Here is a 19,498-nt window from a genome sequence, read left to right as displayed (position 1 = left end):
TATACCTTAAATAAGAAATGTAAACAACGGAACTCAGCTTTTGCCTCACAAGACAAACTCCCCATCCTGTTTTGTCTAAATTAATTAGATCATTATCACCTCATTCATGGTAGTAATCTATAGAAATTAACAAACAATTTATCTTGCAATTGCTGCATGTTAGCAATAATCACTAAGTCTGTTCACCTGACCATCAAATAGTTTGGATTCCATTCCTTTCTCTTTGTCTTCTGCTCTGCTGGACTAATTCCAGTCTCCCGACTGGTCTTCTGGGCTCTGGTGTGTCCTCTGTCAAATCCAAACTTCACACTGCTTTTGGGGTCCTCTGTTTAAATGGTAATGTAACACCATGTTCAAATGCTTCAATTTCTAAAGGATAAAATCTAAAAGTTTTTTAGCACAGCGTTCTTGACCCTCCCTAACCTGGCCTCTGCTCAGTCTTGGAATCTCTAACTTGACATTTCCTGCTCTAGCAATTCTGAACACCAGTCAATTTGCTCCTTCCACCAAACATAACTTCTTGACCCTCTGTTGCCTAACCAACTCTTCATCCTTCAGTTGAGGTGACACTTCTTCTAAAAAGTCTTCTCTGAATTGCTTATCTTGGGCTCAGGAGCTCTTTCATTTATGGTACTTTCATTACGGTACTCCTTAATTGTAGCATTGTTGATACAATCTGTTTAACTATTAGATGGTTTATCACTAGGGCTGAGACTATGTCTTATTTATCTTTATATCCTTAGTCCCTGGCATAGGCACTTAATAAATGTTTCTGGTATGATCTCAGTTCTGGAAAAAATAATAAATAAACTAGACATACATCTAAAAAAAATACCTTGAAGGATACCCATGTAACATAGCTGGATTCTATACTTTTGACGTGTTATTGGAATTTTCTGTCACTTTGGCCACATGAAATATTGGTGTGAAGCTGATCCACATTAATAATGAAAATAAATTTGCTTTGCAAATTTGGGGAAAGCTGGAAAGGAATGGGGTGCAGGGGTGAGAAAGGAAAGAAGGGGACAAGAGCAATAACTAAAGCATAAGCTTTACTAATTGTATAACCTCAAACCAGTGTTCTCCAAACCTGTAATTCTACTTCTACTGGGAAAAATTTAAAAAGCAGATTACAAGTCCAATTATAATAGTTTCACTTTCTTCTTTTGTAAATTGTGAACAATGCCCACACCTCCTTCCTCATCACCCTAAAAAACAAAACAAAACTAATTGAAATGAAAATTACGTTTTGTGATTTTTTTTTTTCTTGCTGCTTTCAGGACTCAAACTCAATTGAGGACATAAGGCTAGCAGATGGGCATAGTTTTAAAGAAGTTATAATATTTGGGTTGAAATTCCCTACTCTGTTAATTATGGCCCCGAAGTCTTCTTGTCACAAAAGCAAAATTTCACAACCCCTTGACATTAAGAATGTTGATACTCAGGTCTAGTGCAGCTGCCTGCACATGAGGCCAACAGATGGCCATGGTGTTTTAAAAAGAAAAAGCTGCATCGCTAAGGTATAAATTCTCTAATGCAGTCACTGAGGCTCTGAAAGCTCACTGTGTGAAAAAGGAGGCTGGCTGCTTCCTCGTTTGAAAAACCTTTTGGTGCTTGGGTTGCCCTTCCTGTCCCAGCCCAGTTCTGTATGTGGAGCCACAGTGTTAAGAAGCCACAGCCAACTCAGTTAATGTGTCATGGAATATCTATTCCTGTAGTTGGTTTATTATCAGGACCGTAACCGGTACCTGGTGCTATTCTGGAAGAACATTTAGGATGAGCAATAAAGACAACATGGTGGAAAAACAAGCAAAAAAACGATCCTATTTTCATATTGTTTCTAGAATATGGCATTGAATTTGCAAATCAATGAGGATCTATTTATAGTCTGTCAATATACAACAAGGTAAGCACTATGGACCCTTTTATTTACAACAGCTTTTTAAAAGAAACATTTCCTTGCAATCCACATGCAAGTGTACTATGCTTGATGAATATCATAAAATATGGGATGGTGAATATATGACTGGAATGTTGGCAACTTAAAGGAAAGTGAATTGAATCACCAGAGGAGGCAAGTCTTATCTTCAGTAACCTGGTATGCTGAGAAGAGCATAACTTTTCATCCAATCAGGTCTAAGCTCAGATCTTGTTTCCAGGGTATACCAGCCATGTGACTTTAAGTAAATAGCTCGATCTCCTCATTCCCAGTTTGTTCATATAAAACTGGAGAAATAATAACCACCTAACAGTTAGATCTTATTGAGCTTAGAAATTTGAGTTTAAGGTATTATTGCTCATTAACAGGTACCTCTTCCTAATGTAGAGTCAACTGTTTATCAAAGGTTCACACCTTGTCTTTGAGAGGCCCCTACCCACGCCACAAGGCCTCTTGTTTCACATCTTCTCTTTTGTGAGACTGGACCAGAAGTTACAATTATTTTTCAGTTCTGCTTCCTCTCTGATTCTATAGATTGTGGAATGCTCTTTTTAACTATATGGGTGTTTCAGATCTGTACAGTTTATTTCTATTTTCTGTTTAAAAGGAAGTGACATAAAAATAACTCAGGTTTGAACTTCACTTAATTATATGTAGACGAATTTCCTTGCTCAACACATTGATATTACCTTTTTATAGGGATGAAAAAGTTAGCTTTGAAGAAAGTCTGAAAATATTAGAAACCAAAAATATTCTTGGGACTAACTAGTACCAAGAAAATTGAAGATTACATGGATATTGAGACTAGAAAACATATGGATGAAAGAACCTCCTAGTACATACATACTAATGTTGAACTATCTGCTAAGCGGTTCCAACATTTGTGAGTAGCTAAATGCAGTTTGCTTTAGTTAATGAAAAACTGACTACAGTAAAGGAGGGAAAAAAACATTTAGGTAAATCCTTTGTTTTTACTAGCTGATTCTAGAAGAACAAGCTACAACAAGCCCTATCTGTCCTTTCCAAGCCTGGGTTTATACTTCATTAGGGCAAGGAGAGAATCACTTTCTCGATTTCTATTAGTCATGCACTCAGTGGAAACTGTAGGATAGGAGACAGTGGGACTTAGTATAAGAAAAAGGGCTCAGAAGCCCTCATTTCTTTATCACCCCCCCAGCTTATTGAAATATAATTGACACACATGGTTGTATATGTTTAAGGTGTATAGCATGATGGGTTGACGTATGTATATTGTATAATGATTTTTGCAGAAAGTTTAATGAGCATCCATCATCTCATATAGATACAATAAAAAGAAAAGGCATAAAAAGGAAAATAAATTTCCTTGTGATGAGAACTCTTCGGATGTATCCTCTTAACAACTTTCATGTATATGTTACACAGTGGTGTTAACTATAGTCATCATGTTGTACACTGCATCCTTAGTACTTACCTCATGACTGGCAGTTTGGGCTTTTTGGTTACTCTTTTCTAATTGAGTTGTATGAGAAGCGCTTATTTCTGTTGACTCTTGTGGACTAATTACCAGCAAGATCTGCTTGCTGGACACAATTGCTCTCTCCCTGTGGAATTAGTGGATCTGATCCCTCTTCTACCCGTTTTGACCCCAGAGAACAGATGACCAAATAAAACTCTATATATTCCCCAAAATCTAATTTAATCCTGGTTTTATACCTCAGTACCTTCTCACTTCTGTTCAACCAACACTCTATTCCAGGTCTAATGTTTGAACACTTTTGAAGGCTATAAACTTGCCTTTGGGCCCTTAACCTTTATTATTACTTTTTATTTGCCTATACCCACTTCTGTTGTTCATTACCCCACTCTCTCACCCCTTAGCCCTACCGTGTATGTGCTCCACAGCGGTTAAACCATGGTTCCTGGAAATACTCTGAACTCAACAATACATAATTTAATTTGAATTTTAAAGGAGATTCAGAGGCACTCAAGTATCATACATGGGGCCAAATTGTGAAATGGAAGCTTTTCCCTGCTAATGGAATGTTAGGCACTGGCAAGCTAGCATGGAAAATTATTTTATGTTGGAGTGGTGAGAAGGGATGGGTAGGGAAATGAGATCTCCTGACTAACGAAGAGACTGAACACAGATTTAGTAAACATTGGAATACATGGTTTGATGAACTGAATTATTTTGGGAGGACATTGGAATAAGATTTAGAATTTACAAATGATTTTCTTGGAAAATTCAAAATGAATGGTGAATGAATAAAATGCGATATGCACAGCTTTGTCCTATCAAAAAGATACCACCACAAATTAAATAAAGTCTTCCTTCTCTAAATTTACATCTGTTTTCTTTCTCTCCATCTTCTTCTCTGCAACTTCTCATATCAGTGGTGGCCACACACTCATCCAGAACTTAAACAACACCAGCACTGAAAAATTTTTCTTGCTTGTAAAAAGAAAAGTTGTTTTGAATTTGACTCCGTGACCTCTGTATGTGCTCCCTTTATTTGGTCATATATTGCATTTATAAGAAAAGGCTTTCTTTGAGATCTCTACATGAAATCCATTATAAAGATATCAGGTGTTCTATTTAAGTGCATTCCCCTTGGGTACATCCATGCCATACAGAACCTCATCAGTTTTAGCAAGTGCCAGAAATAATAAAGATTTGCTTACCTAATTGTCCTTTCATTGTTTGAGGCAATAACAACAGCAGCAGCAATATTAACCAAATAATAACTATCATTTGCTGAAAGCTTCTTAGGTGCCAGGCACTGTTCCAAGCATTTTCTATGACCTAACTCATTTAATCTGCATGACATTTAATCTGCATGACTATCCTACAGGAAAGGTATTAATCCTCTGCTCATGAGGATGTGCACTGAGGCCTGTGCCAATCTTCAACTTGTCGAAGAAGGTGTCAGATAACGTGTTGTGCCTTTGGCCTAGTCCAGGAACAGTTCCCTGGCAACCAAGTACCCATAGGGATCCCTACCACAGGATCCAGGGGCCCGAGGCCAACATGGATTTGCAGGAAAGTTAACTTAATCCTATTCCTGGGCTCTGAACACATCTTTTCTCTTATTAAGAGCAGTGGATTAAAGCAACCAAATAAGTGAAATTAAATCAGATCCCAAAGTCTCATAAAATAATTGTAATTCCAAACATGATCTATTGAAGGCCAAAACCATCACACTAAATGAATGTCTGCAACACATTTCTGAAGTTTGCTTTGTTTTAGTATCTACTGTAATTGGATTCAGTTCAGTACTTCACATTTTTATTTTTTAAAGAAGGGAATTGATATGCTGAGGAGCTGACATGTGTTCTAATTATTGTTTTTGCTTAGCTTTTTGCTCTTAAAAACCAAGTCATTAAATAAAATATTTAGTGAAGAGCATGCACTGCAGATTGTATCATAAAGTGGACTCAATTTCCTTATGCACTCGTCCACTGTGCTGCTGCTATTAAACTGTGGGTTTTGACCTTGGAAAATCTGGTCTCTACTTGCAAACATTGCTCAGGGGGAGGATTAAGTCTTGGTCGGTGAGGGTTTCAGTAACTGTGCAGACTGACTCAGATGAGTGAGCAGGTACAGGTGGAATTCAGAATTAGGGGTTGAAGTGAGCAAGGATTTGCTAAAGAGGTTCAGGCTTTGAAGCTGAAGATTTGGCTTTCCTCATCATGGCTAAAGAATGACATTTTCCTTAGCAAAAACATCTAGTGAGTGATAAGATAATTTAGCTTGATCTGTACCACCAGCCTCACCTTCTACCTATACAAAAGTCCTTTGAAGTCTGCAAAGTACAAAAGGGAAGGAAAACTTGCCAATTGTGAATCATTACTTGATTATTCATGAGGTATAGGGTGTATGTCAAAGAAAGGGATTAAAAGTGTTTGATTTCTTGTGCCAGAGAGAAAAATATTATCCTGGAGTATCTTCCCATCAGGTAGAGAATCTAAAACATGCAGCAGTCATGTGTTCTAGGCCCTGAAAAGCAGAGGATGCACGTTTTGTCTCTCACGGACTGAGCAGTGCTTTGAGACAGGCATTTGCACATCTCTGTCAAACACAGGGCTACCAAATGATGCATGAAACCTATAGATCAGAGTGTATTACTAACATTTGCTCTTCCTGATTATTCCACGACATTTGAGACATTACCAAGTACAAGGGCAGCTTGTACTTGAACTTGAAATTCCCATGGTTTAAGTTTAGGGCATTCCCATGGTTTAAGTAGGCAAATAGAACAGGGCCAACTTTAAAAAGAAAAAAAAAGGAATATGGTGCAAAGAACTAATCCTGGTATCACCCATTGATATATTAGTCTTTACGAGTCAGTATGACCCCACTCAGTACCGCAGGAGGGAGGCCCTCGAAGAGAGAGGTGGGGGCAGGCTCCGTGGAGCCCAAGGGAGCACCTTCCCCAAGCTGCCTCAGCGTCACTGTGAGGGTAACAGTGCTATCCCAGTGGTCCTAGAGAGCAAAGCTGTCTCCACCATGTGAGGACACAGGGAAAAGTCCTTCATCAGAAACTGAATCGACCAGCACCTTGATCTTGAACTTCCCAGCCCTCATAACTGTGGGAAATAAAAAACTATTATTTAAGCCACCCAGTCTATGACATTTTGTTATAGCAGCCCAACCTGACTAAGACAACAAACTTACTAGCTTTGGGCCCTGAAGAAATGGCATAGTGTTCATATTTTAATCCTAACAAGTATTATAACAGTGATGGGCAACATTAGTTGGGTGCTTGCTATATTCCAAATGAAGATGTTGCATTGTGAACCTCTATGGACCTGGACTTGATGAAGTCTTCCTTCAAGGAGTCTGGAGGACAGGAAAATAGTATTGGACTTCTAGTGCTATCTATAGGAAGTGAGATATCTGATTGTGATTTCAACTGTTTAACAAATTTTAATAGGGTAGTTATAGATTGTACTGTGTTTCTAAAGAAAATTAAAATGTTTTGAAATCCAAAATAATTGCATGTTGACTTAACCACTAATCTTGATAAAAATTTCACTTGAAGAATGTGATTTTCATTTTAAGTATGGTAAAAATGAAGTACTCTCTTTGCATGACTTGTAAATAGTGAGCTTTTCAGTACCAATAATTTGGCAGTGATAGGCTGAACAAAATAAGCAGTTTGATCTATAACCAGAGAAATAAACACCTGTAAGGAGAATGGAAAGAAATTGTAGGATACAGATTTCCAGAGGACATAACTGTTTTAGGAGGAAAAAAGAAATGAAAGACAATTGCTACAACTCAGTGTTTGTCTGGTAGATTCAGACTTGTTTTAGAAACTTAGACTTTAATTTTCAGTTTGAATGAGTGTCCTTCTTAAAGCAAACAATGGACAAAAGAAAAATTTGAAAAATTTCAACCCAGGCAGAGGGGAAGTGTCCTTTATTTGTTGCAATGTTTTAAAACAGACTAGATATATTCTCCAAATAAAATAGAAGGAGAAAGTGTGATATTAGAAAAAGATAAATCAATCTTGAGATCTGCAATTATTATAAAATGTGGCTCTCTCTTAAAAGATTGCAGAAAAATATAAGAAGTAGTAAACACCTCTAAATTATTTATGCTTTCCTAAGATACTCTGACTTCCCAGTTCTGCATCCAGAAACTTTGACTTTATAATCTGTTTATTTTTATTTACTGAATTATGGAATAATGAATAATGTCATTGTGGCACAAGTGACTTGGACTATAATAATGTATCCTTTGGTTATTGTGGCATGCTTCAACATTTTAAAGAAAGGCTCCATGGATAAAGTGTAAGTGCTAAATGTCCTGTTATGACCTAGTACTTCAACAATCTTAAGTATGTCCAGCTGCCAGCACATGTGGATTCCTGAGGGATTCTTAGCAGTGGTTGGTGGTAGTTGCAGCTGCAAACTCTGTCAATACCTGTGTGGCTGGTCTGGTTACAGCTCTGCATCAAACTTCCCATCATGCAAGAAAAATGGGGCTAGGGCCTCCAGGAATGGGTGCTGCAAAGAAAAGCTATGGTTGCCGGTGTTTATGAATAGTCTGTGACCATTCCATGTCATCATATGTATGTCAAGATACGCATTTTCCACTCTCTTGTAAGTTTGTTTTTTTCCTCTTAAAAGAGAAAATATTTTTGAGCATTTACATAGCTGGTGCAGCTGTTTTTTTAAATGTAGCACACTAGACACACTGTCAGGGAAAACCCAGATCAATCATGTTTGTTTTCTGCAGCATCACAGTCTGCTTAGCCCTTTGTCTCCCTCTAGTTCCAGCTTCCTTTTGATGTTCGAGGGTGTGCTTGTGGCAGGCTGTAGGGCTCAAGGATTGCCACACCTTCCCTGCCTTCTGCATCCCTGAGCCCAGCTGAACGACAGGCTTTCATCTGCGTCCTGTGTGTGCCCTTGCACTCTACCCCTACCAGGACTCCTTTTGGGAAATAACCTCAAATCCCCACATTCAAGTTCATTACAAGCCCTGTTTTTCTTACATAATCAAAGTGTTCAGTCTGTCATTGATCAATTCACAGACTAACCAAGAAACTGAGAGGAAATTCATCTTTGTCCCCAAAGGTTCAAGGTGTTTGGAAATTACTGAATAGGTGGTAGATATTGCCTCTGTTTACACTAACAAAAGGTAGAATGCCTGCCTGGGAAATGGATAAGGATTTGTGAGCTAAGACCACCCCAGACCACCTCCCTAGCTGCAGAGAAGCTGAAAAGCACACAGACACCTTATAAATAAATGACGAGGAAATGACACTAACATTTACCTTCTCAGGTACCAGATTGTGTCAGGGAGCACTTGGCAATCTCACCTGTTCTTCACTGGCCACTGTCATGATTCTCACCCCTACCCCCACTCCTGTGGGGAGAGATTGCTGAGTGCGCTGATATGATCTAAAAGAGATCCATTAACCTAGGTGAAAAGAGGCTATGAAAACCTGTCTACAAAAGCACTGGAGTCAGACAAATTAGGATGTAGTCTACCCTGCAGTACAGGAAAGTTTGATCTTGGAAAGTCTCCTATTTTTCATTGAATTAGTTCAAGATACTTGAGAGGCTAACTCCTATTGTACACGGACTTTAGTCATCAAATGGTAGTGACAGAACTAGAAAACTAGAGATAGTTTTCAGCTAGGAGTTTCAGCTCTTAACCAGAAAAATCACTTAATTTGCCTAGTGATTTGCATTACAGTTTTGTTGTTGTTTTGTTAAGTAGCCAATGATAAGTGTATCAAACAGTTGATCTCATTTAATCTATCACAATACAATTACAAGGTAGATATTATTTATCATCTTTTTCAAATGTGGAATCTGAGAAAAGAACTTAGCCTTTCTCTTGTGTAAAAGTCCATACTTCTTCCGTTACGGTGAAGTTTTCTGTCTTGAATGAGGGGAGAGGACAAGGAACAAATATATGGACATTTTATTCTTTTCTTTAAAATTATCCCAAAGTTTATCTCAGTCTGGTTCCATCTATAGAAAAATGTACTCCACTACCCCCATTATCTTCTCCTCATCCCCAGAACCATTGCTCAGAGTTAGTCCTAGCGCTAAGAACACCTCAATTGTATTATTACTATTTTCAATCTCATGCAGTATTTGCACCATTTGAATGGATGTTGGTCCGCAGAACTCAACTCCTAAAATGAATTACATAGAAAAAAACCTATGGTCCTTTGAAAGACACACATGTGCTAAAATAAATATGTGAGAAGCTACTTATATGGCAACTTAAACAATTCTATTTGATGAGGTTCATGAGGCAGAAAGTACCTTGTTTCCTAAAAATTTGTTCTCCTTAATAGTAATCCAATTTTTGCTAAACACAGAGTTACTTAGCTGGAGATCCCCAGCGTCTAGGTTTGGTCATATGACTAAATTATCTCTAATGAGAGTGGAAATAATGTGCATAACTGCTCTCACTTCTTTAAAAAGAAATTCCTTGCTTTCCATTTCTGCTCTTTCTTCCTTCCTAAAAGCAGGATTGTGGATGTAGCATTGATTCAAAGAGGATAGGCAAAGATAATGCCCTAAGGCATCTATTCTTAATTTGTTGACCCCAGATCCCTAAGATCTCAAAGATACTTTTAGTGGGTCTTTATTGTCAAAACTATTTCAATAATAATACTAATTTTTTTTTTTGACATTTGCACTGAGGGTGCTAAAGCCATGGGGAGCAGCACTGTTAGTGCCTTAGCGTGAATGAAGGTAGTGATAAAACAAGCAGTCCCTGCATTCTGCGCTGCCACATACTCACAGAAGAAAAATACCAGTTTTACTTAAAAATATAATAAAAATGTACTGATCCTTGAAGCAGTAACAATGATTGATATTGTTAAATCTGGAATGTTAAGTACACAGCTTATTAACAGCATGTGTAAAGAAATGAGAAATATGTGTAAAACACTTGTGCATGCTGAAGTATAATGATTGTCTTGAAGGGAAGCACTTGTGCAAATGTTTGAGTTGAGAACTGAACTATTCAGTTATTATTTTTTAATATCACACCATTTTTATTTGGAAAAACAACTGACAGACAAACCACAGTTATTCAGATGTGGATACTTGGCAGACATTTTCTTGAAAATGATGAAGGAGACCTGTTGCTTCAAGAAAAAGAACTGACAGTGTTTGTTTTCAAGATAAAATTCAAGAAGTAAAGAAAAAAATTAGAATTAGAAAACTTGAATCTTCCATTGGGAGCTTAAGAGCTTCTCAATGTTTAAAGACTTTTCTAATGAGATTGGTTGTGATATTAATAAATGTTTTTAATATCATATAATAAAATATTTTAATAGCCAAAAGACATGTACAACTTTGTGAATCAGTATTTTCCAAATGATAACTCGATGATAATACAAAATCATTCAAAGTACAAGCTAGACCACTGGATTTTTATGTGACAGAATATGAAAACTTCATTAATATTGTTTCAGATTCTACATTGCAACCAACCTTTAGAAAACTACCACTTTTCAAGTTATGGTGTAGTACTAAATAAGCATATCCAGAATTATATGAAAAATCTTTTGAAATACTCCTCTTTTTCACAAATATGTGACTGTGTGAAGATGGATTTTCTTTATATACTTCAGCCAAAATAATATATCACAACACATTGAGTGAAGAAGCAGATCTGAAAATCCAGCTAACTGTCTTCTATTTATCAAGTCATTGAGGAGATTTGCAAAATGTAAAAAGCAATGTCACTCTTCTCATTAAACATTAGTTTGAGTTGTGAAAATATAGTATTTTTTCATAAAAGTCTATTTTATTTATGTTAAAATCAATGGCTTTATTGTTTATAGTAGACTGAGTAATGCACCCCCAAAGATATTCACATCTTAATTGTCAGAATCTATAAATATGTTATTTTATATGGACAAAGAAAGGGACTTTACAGATACGATAAAGTTAAGAATCTTGAGATTGGGAGATGTTGTGGGTTTTATGGGTGGATACAATGCCAAGCTGGACTGTCTGCCCATCTCTGGACTGTTATTTATGTGAGAAATAACCTATCTTATTTAAACTGCTACATTTGGAGTCTCTGTTACAGCAACCCAGCCTGTACCTAACACAAATAGCGACTGGTATCCTTATATTCTCTCCTAAGTGTAGAATCCCATTTCAAAATCAATTTGAATTTATTTGATGGAGATTTTTAAAATCTCATCTGATTTTTAATTAAAAAGAGACCAAATAAAATCAGATAGTTTTAGAAAAATTTATCATTTCCCTATTAAATCCTTTTTCTTACATTTCCCTGCCTTAGAGAAAAAAAGTCTTTAATGTGATTTTCCTAATCCTTAGATTGAAATGAGAATTTTTACCAGTGATTATTAGTGTGATTTCTCGCCGTTAACTCTTCTGTTAATCCTTGCTACTCTTTGTATCTGTCAGCAAATTGAAATCATTTTGAGGAATTAAAATAATGATGCCTACGATTTTGCCTTTGAAAGTACCTTGATTTTTTTTCTTTTATAATTTTTAACCATCTGACAAGGCAAGTTAGGAAGGCAATATTTCCATTTGACCCGTGAGGATGTACCAGGAATCCAGAAAAGTAAGAGACATGGCTCAAAAGATAGAAGTATCTCATGGCAGGGCCAAAAACCAATTGTGTGCAGATATACTGAAAGAGCACAGTTTTGTTGACAACACACAATTGGTTATTTTCAGAACATTTGGTAGATTATTAATTGGTAACAGTTTGAATTAGGAATAATTGTTTCCAAATATCCACTAATATGTCTAAATAGCTTCTTAAATATGTAACCTCATCCTATCAAACTTCCAAGACATTATATAGGCAGTGAATATAGGTAATAATCATTAGGATTACAATTTAAGCACATTAACACATATTATCATTACTATATCCTTAACTGTGCTATTTACCAAAGAAAAGACTCAAGGTCCAGGAGCTTTAACTGAACAATGTGAAACCCAGAAAAGTCCCTTCAATAAAGTAAAAATAAGCCAGAAGACTTAAATAATTAGAAAGACCACCAAGTCTGTATATTTAAAAAGAAGCAGTCAGAATAGACAAGATGTCACATCACAGGACATATTCTTCGTGAGAAAAAGCTAAGAAATTCAAAACAACAATGTCAGAAAGAAATTGCATATATTCACATGGCACATGACATTATGATTATTTTCTTCTGACAGAAATAAATTATATAAATAGGACATCAAAGGGAGTATGTAGCTTTGATCTCATTTCTAATTAATTGCATCCAGAGAATTATCAGATTACATAAGTGAGGGATAGTAAGTGTTACTTATGTAAATAATTAATAAGCATCTATGATCTATTGGGCTTTTATCTGTCCTTACCAAGAAGGGGAATTTAAGTATAGCTCAGCCAGTAAGAAGTAAACTTATTTAAGTCTCTTTTCTAAGCTTGTTTCTTTATAACTTGGAGAGTTTTCCTAAACAGCAAAACCATTTCTATAATCTTATTTAGAAAAGTATGTACTAAAGCACAAGCCACAGTTAAGAGTTTCTTTTTTAAGATACTTGTGGCAAAAATTTTTGGTTTGCCACCGACATCTGTGCTCTTCTTCCTTAGAAATAGAATTGTAGCTGGGATGTAACTAGCCAGCAAGGGACTACATTTCTAAGCCCCTTGCAATGAAGTGTGTCCACAGGACACATCAAAGGAATGTTAAAGGCAGTGAGGTCATTCACCTCATTTCATTAAGAGGAAATTTTTGCCCCTGGACAACTGGTGATGCCCACAGCAACCTTGAATGCCACGTGTTAAAGATGGCAGAGCTGTTGTCACCTGGGGTCTCTGAAAGACTGTGTGGGGTAGACCCTCCTTCTGACAAAGAACTCTCACCTCAGACTAACACAAAAGAGAAATACACTTCTTTGTCACTTAAGCCACTTAATATTCAGGGACTCTGCTACAGTAGTTTAGCTTGCTAATACATTGCTGAAGAAATCAAATTGTCTCAAAGAGTTCAAATTCTTTCTAATCCTTAGCTATACTTTATAAAACCTAATCAATCTAATTCTACTTCTGTGCAGTAGGTGAAATCTACCTATAGAATTGGATCTTGGTGACTTACCACTTTGTTCAGTTTAGATTGTTTTGGGAGAGGAAACAATAAAAATTGGAGCCATTCTTTATGAGCATACTCAGATTCACTTAAAATTTCTCTCTAATCTGTCTCCTCTTTCAATATTCTTTTTGCCCAAGATCTTCACCTTATACCCTTCAGCCCCTGGCTCCTTTGGTTTTCTTCCCTCTCTTGGATATCATATTCTCTTCTTTGGTCTTTTCCTATTTGTGTTGAAGTATACTTGAGTCTTCCAAATAAAATACTATAAATCATTTTCTTCCAGTTGTACCTTCATTTCAAGCTACCACTTTTTCTTTTTTCCTTATCTGTCTCCCCCTTCATCCTATTTTGTCTTTCTCAAAATTCTCATAAGAGTATTCAATGTTTCTGCTCCAGTTTCACACAATTTGTTTTCTAATCCATTATACAAAACTTCTTTCTTTACTTACTATGAATCCGATTATGTCTTTGTAAGTGTTATTCTTCCTAAAGAATTATATAACACTTAATTGCTACTATCTTTTTGTTCTACTTCTTTGACCATTTCTTCCAAAATCTCCACTTTGTCTCATCACCACCTGGCTCAACAAATTTATGTCGTCTGCAAGGTCTGTCCATTAACTTCTTTTCTCTCTCTATTCTCTCCCTTGACTTGTTGTATCACCACGGATTCTCTTCTGGGAGTAAACTTCAAACTATTATGTATTTACTTCATATATTCACATGGATACCTTGCCAGCAGCTCAAGCTCAACATTCCCCAAATGGAAATCACCTTCTTCTTATCCAAATTACCTCTTACTCTTGATTTCTACATTTCAGTTCATGGTAACATTATTTTTCCCACACTCAGACTTGAAATTTCAGAATAAATTTTTAACAAGTCTCTCACTTTTCCTTTTCAACATTTAGCTATTTGTTATGTCTTCCATTTTTTTTTGTCTTTTTGCTTCTACTTTTGAAATAATCATCGTATTCATTCCTGTGTTTACCTTCCCCTCTCCCATTGATACTCTAATGCATGTTGAAATTATTATTTTTCCTGTTTTTATTTTTAAAAATATTCTTCTCATCTATAAGTCCTTTCCCCTTCAGTCTATTCATATGCCACTGTCCTAGTAATTTTCCTATTGTGCAAATCTCAGCATGTCATTTTTCCAGTGAAAAATCTTCAGTAGCTCCCCATTGCTTACTAAATAAAGTGAATATTTTGTCTGACTTGCAAGGCCCTTTGCATTCTGATTTCAAGATGACGTCCTTTTTTTTTTTTTTTTTTAAATTAAGCTTTTTATTTTGAGATATGTAATTGTAGATCTAACTCTGTTTTGCTTAAGAAGTAATTTGCAATCCAGCCATATCTGATCCCTTGATCTCACTCCAATATGTCCTGCCCTTTCCCACCTGTGTGGCTTTCCTTCTATGATTCTACTCTCTGAAATGTTATGGTCTTTGTCTCCACTGGATGAATTCTTGCTCCATCTTTGGTCTTAGCTTTAATGCCACCTCTTTAATCAGAAGAGCTGTCACCCCTGTCTCAACAAAGCAGCAAATTATCTGAATCACTCTTTTTAAAAATTTTAATTAAAGTTTATTGGGGTGAACTGAATCATTCTTATGTCATCCTTCAATGCTTTCTGAGTTGTGGTTGTTTGGTGTAATAAAAATAAGACAATATTTGAAATCTAGCACTGGCTCTACTCTAGTCTTGGCTCTACCACTAGGTGAGCAGATCATTTCACCTACAAGCCTTCATTTAATTATTTATTTATTTATTTATGTCTATAAAATGGAGATCATCATATCTATTCTATCTCAGTATTTCTCAGAGGAGCATATTATCAGTCTATGTCTGTGATAGAGTGTGGTAAATTATTAAACATTTTATAAACATTATGTGTTATTCTGAATATTTATTATTAGAAACTTATTTCTCCAAGTATTTTTAAAGCTTTTTAAAACATGAAATAATGTGTTTTTTCTTCTCTCTGAAATAATAAGCAGAGTATATAGAACTTGCTTTGAACAACAATATTTGAACAACAGCAACAACAAAAACAAACCTAGAATTAAAATGATACCTGAGAATTCAGGTAAAACATTCAAATGGCCTGCCAATATAATATTAAACACCTGATTGTAATGAGCAGCGCTATAAGGAATTTTTTATAACTCATGTTAATTTTATAATCCGTGTTAATACTCCATGTTAATTATATCGCTTAAGATTCAAAATGACTACACATTGGTCTACAGAATAAGACAGAAAGGCAGACACAACTGTGTCCTCTGTCAAATATTAAAGTACCTGAAATACTTTGGTAAACACATAGAAAATGAGATGATTTTCCTCATCCTTAAAAAAGAACAAAGATTAAATGCAGGTGTAGATCCCACAGCAGAACATGTTGGTTCCTTTGGAACATTAGGTGAATGGTATTCATTATCTCCAGGCAAATTTGTGCAAGTGAAATCATCCGCCAAGCATTTGTTGATATCACAGTGATTTGTATAAATCAAAATAAGAACACCTCTGTTCAGACAATAAATTCTTCCAGAGGCTGATTTGAGTAAAAGAATTTTAAAAACAGGGTTGGAAGACAATTTTCAGCAGGAGGCAAATAATATATAAAAATACAGGCATTGGCATTCTCTAGAGATGTGTAAGAGTTCGACAAAGCTAAAGAAACAAGGCATCCTGATCTCTGCTAAGGGGTTTCCAAATTAAATGCCAGACCATCTTTTTGAAGACTGAGTGCTTTACGATTGCTTTACTGGTAGGTTTATTTCAAACAAGACAATTTATAAATTCACATATCTCTAAGTGATAAAAACATGTAATTTTGTCCATATGAGCATATATTATCAAAAGAAACTTACAATTTTAATTACTTTTCAAAAAAATTAACTGTATTTAACACTTGAACTCAGGTTATATGAATGACTATTGACTTATAGTTAAGCCTCTCAAATGACAATGGGAACAGGATTCGTCCACACTCCTGGCTCATTCCCACCCCCCCTCAGTCTTTCTTATCTGATGGACATAAAGGCAGTTGAAGGAGGTACCCACAGATACATTAGGACTGTCGCTTGTGAAAAACCCCATGTGCTTCTTGGGCCTGGGTAATGTTACTCTGTGTACATGGCTATCTCTACTCTACAAGCAATCTTCTAGTTTTCTGTACCATGCTTGGAATTTTCTGGAATCTTTCCCTGTAAATTGCTATCAGGAAACCCCTCCACTATTCACTTCCGCGCTTCTGTAATTTATCCTTCAGATTGGCAGTACCCAAAACACAGCTAAGAAAGAGCAGGCAGATGGTTACTTTCTTTCCTCAGTGGTTCCAAAATATATGCCTTTGTGACAGATTTTACGGTAAAATGTGGACATATGTTGATGTAACAGTTGTTGAAATTAAAGTAAAAGGAGGCTAGAGAAAGTAACAAGGACACAAGATTCAGAAATTTACCCAGAACGGAGTTTTTCTATGTTCGCTTTCTCACAGACTATTAGTGTGGACACATCACACCCGTAGCTCCCTGGGCACTCAGAACCCAACCATTTTTAGGTTCCCCAGCCCATCCCAGGTTCACTGCCCTGATGGCAGATTCTGGCTTCTCCTCTGTGCATCACCACCTTTCTATCATGTTACTTTAGGCCCAAGTCCCCAGTTGTGCAGTAGATCTTAGTTTTGGAAGGGCTAAGGTAAGGAGCAGCAGTTTCCTTAAGCAATGCCGAGAGTAACTGCCCCATATTCCAAGCAAAATGACAGACTAAAGCACCAGGCACTCACTTCCCTGGACGAGCATGATTTGGCCTTAAAACACCCCTGGGCTCATCTTCTTTCACTTTTTAGAGTTGTTTGAGTATCTTCCTTTTTGCTGGCTTTGTTTGTTTGTTTGCTCCCTAGCTGCACTTACTGCATTCTGGATCTCAGACCTAGTGCTCATGCTTGGTTTGGACCTCCCATTACATACACATTTTGCAGTACATTGATCTGTTCAAATATTCAGTGGAAACTACTTCACAAACAGAAATATGGTATTTCATTTTGTTCAGAAGAATGCTATTGGCATATTTACACTCAAAATAACATTATATTGGGAGTAAATGAGTACATAGGTACACACATGCCCTTGAAATGTTCCATATAGTTTTAAATTAAATTTACTGGGGTGACAATGTTTAGTATAATTACATAGGTTTCAAGTGTACAATTCTGTAATACATCATCTCTATGTTACATTGTGTGTTCACCACCCAGAGTCAGCTCTCTTTTCCATCACCATATATTTGACCCCCTTTACCCTCTTCTACCATCCTCTCTCCCCCCTTTACCCTCTGGTAACCACTAAGCTATTGTCTGTGTCTATGAGTTTTTGTTTCTTTGTTTGTCTTGTTCCTTTGCTTCTTTCAGTTTTATACGTTCCGTATATTTTTAATACAAGTTCCTTTATGTTTTGACTTTGAAGTTAATATAGTCCAATACTTGGGGACAAAAACATGACAGGGTGATTTTTTTTTTAAAAGGGTGTGAGGAGGCTGGGGTAACGCACAAAATATGGAGCACTTCATGAATTTACATGTCATCCTTGCACAAGGGCCGTATTAATCTGCTCTGTATCATTCCAATTTTAGTATATGTGCTGCCTAAGTGAGCATGACAGGGTGATTTTGGTGTCCTAGTGGGAAAATCTTCTCCATTTAATGTATTGGCTCAGATCTGCAGGTCATTCATTTATTTGTTCACCAAATGAATGTTTTTCTACTGCCTCGTAAGTGCCAGAGTGCTAGGCATTTGCAGGTTTGGGGATAAGGAGGATGGGCTGGGAGAAAAAAGACACCGTCTATGTAAGACATTGACTGTGCTGTGAAGGGCTCATAGTTTAACAGGCCATAGGAGAACAAAGACGTGGACCTGTAAATAAATCATTTTACTTTAACTCATTAAGTGTTGCAATAAAAGAAGATATGAAGTCCTGAGTCAGTAATTACCAGGAAATGACCAACTGTGGCTCAAGGAAGCTAAAAATGCCTCATAGACTAGTCTAATAATTATGACGCTTCTGCTGTACTCGCACCATTGTTTAAGATTTATGCCCAGTCTAAAACCACATGACCTAATCATTTTGCATGTTTGTGGCTCTCCTTGGAGAAGATGATGAAGGAAAGGAAGCAGAAATTCCTTCAGCCACACTTCTGCCCCAGGACTGCTCTATCACCTTCTTTTTGTTAACTTTGCGACTATGCTTACTGCAGAAGAGAAAGTTTATGTCTGGCGTGGCAAGTGGAGATGAGCCTAGCACCCAGGAAGGGGATCCCGGATCCCTCCCTTTGTGCCAAGTATAGACCTGGGGAAAGTTTGAGGAAGTGGAGAAGGCCGCATGCTCCTTGAAGGCAGAGAACATTCATCTGGTAAATGCTTTTTTATTCCCCTCAGTGCTGGGATGTGTGTCCAATGCCCATCTGAGGTGACTGACTCAGAGTGACAACAGGAGGGCCTGTATTCTCTTGCTAGAATGAGAAACTTGTAATATATGCATCATCAATCTTTCATTAGAGTTTCTGTTTAAAAAAAAAAAAAAAATTCTTAGGCTGTTATGTTTCCTGAATTAGGCCTTTCAAAATATTGTGCCCCTCCAGATAAATCTTACCCTGAGCCCAGGACATGGCAATGCATATGAAGGCAATTTGTCAATTGCTAAATCGTGAATGACTCAATCAGTATCATCTTTAGCTGTAGAGATGTCCCTTTGAAGTCAATATAAACCATGCATATGTAGGGTGGTAAGATAGAAATATCATTTTGCAAACAAATTTTAGAAAGACTCTTTCTTCTCTTGTCTTTCTTGTGATGAGAATGTGGTCACACATCTGCTAGCCAGGTTTCAGGGCTTTTTCCTTACTCCCTTCAAGTGCTTTCAGGAGCAAAGCACAGGAAAGACTTCTAGAGTTTGCTTCTCAGCAATCTTTAACACCTATTGCA

General features: G+C 36.7%; 1 non-coding gene across 1 annotated transcript; it reads right to left on the bottom strand.

Moving 5' to 3' along the window:
* Nucleotides 1–18,067: 18,067 nt before the first annotated feature.
* On the bottom strand, nt 18,068–18,174 carry LOC141571383 (U6 spliceosomal RNA). Its single transcript, XR_012496133.1, has one exon. It is a non-coding gene; the product is annotated as a U6 spliceosomal RNA (small nuclear RNA).
* Nucleotides 18,175–19,498: the final 1,324 nt, after the last annotated feature.

The sequence above is a fragment of the Rhinolophus sinicus genome, linkage group LG04 (assembly GCF_036562045.2).
Source record: "Rhinolophus sinicus isolate RSC01 linkage group LG04, ASM3656204v1, whole genome shotgun sequence".
NCBI lineage: Eukaryota > Metazoa > Chordata > Mammalia > Chiroptera > Rhinolophidae > Rhinolophus > Rhinolophus sinicus.
Note: the sequence above shows the minus strand (reverse complement) of the source record. Positions and strands in the feature narration are given on the sequence as shown.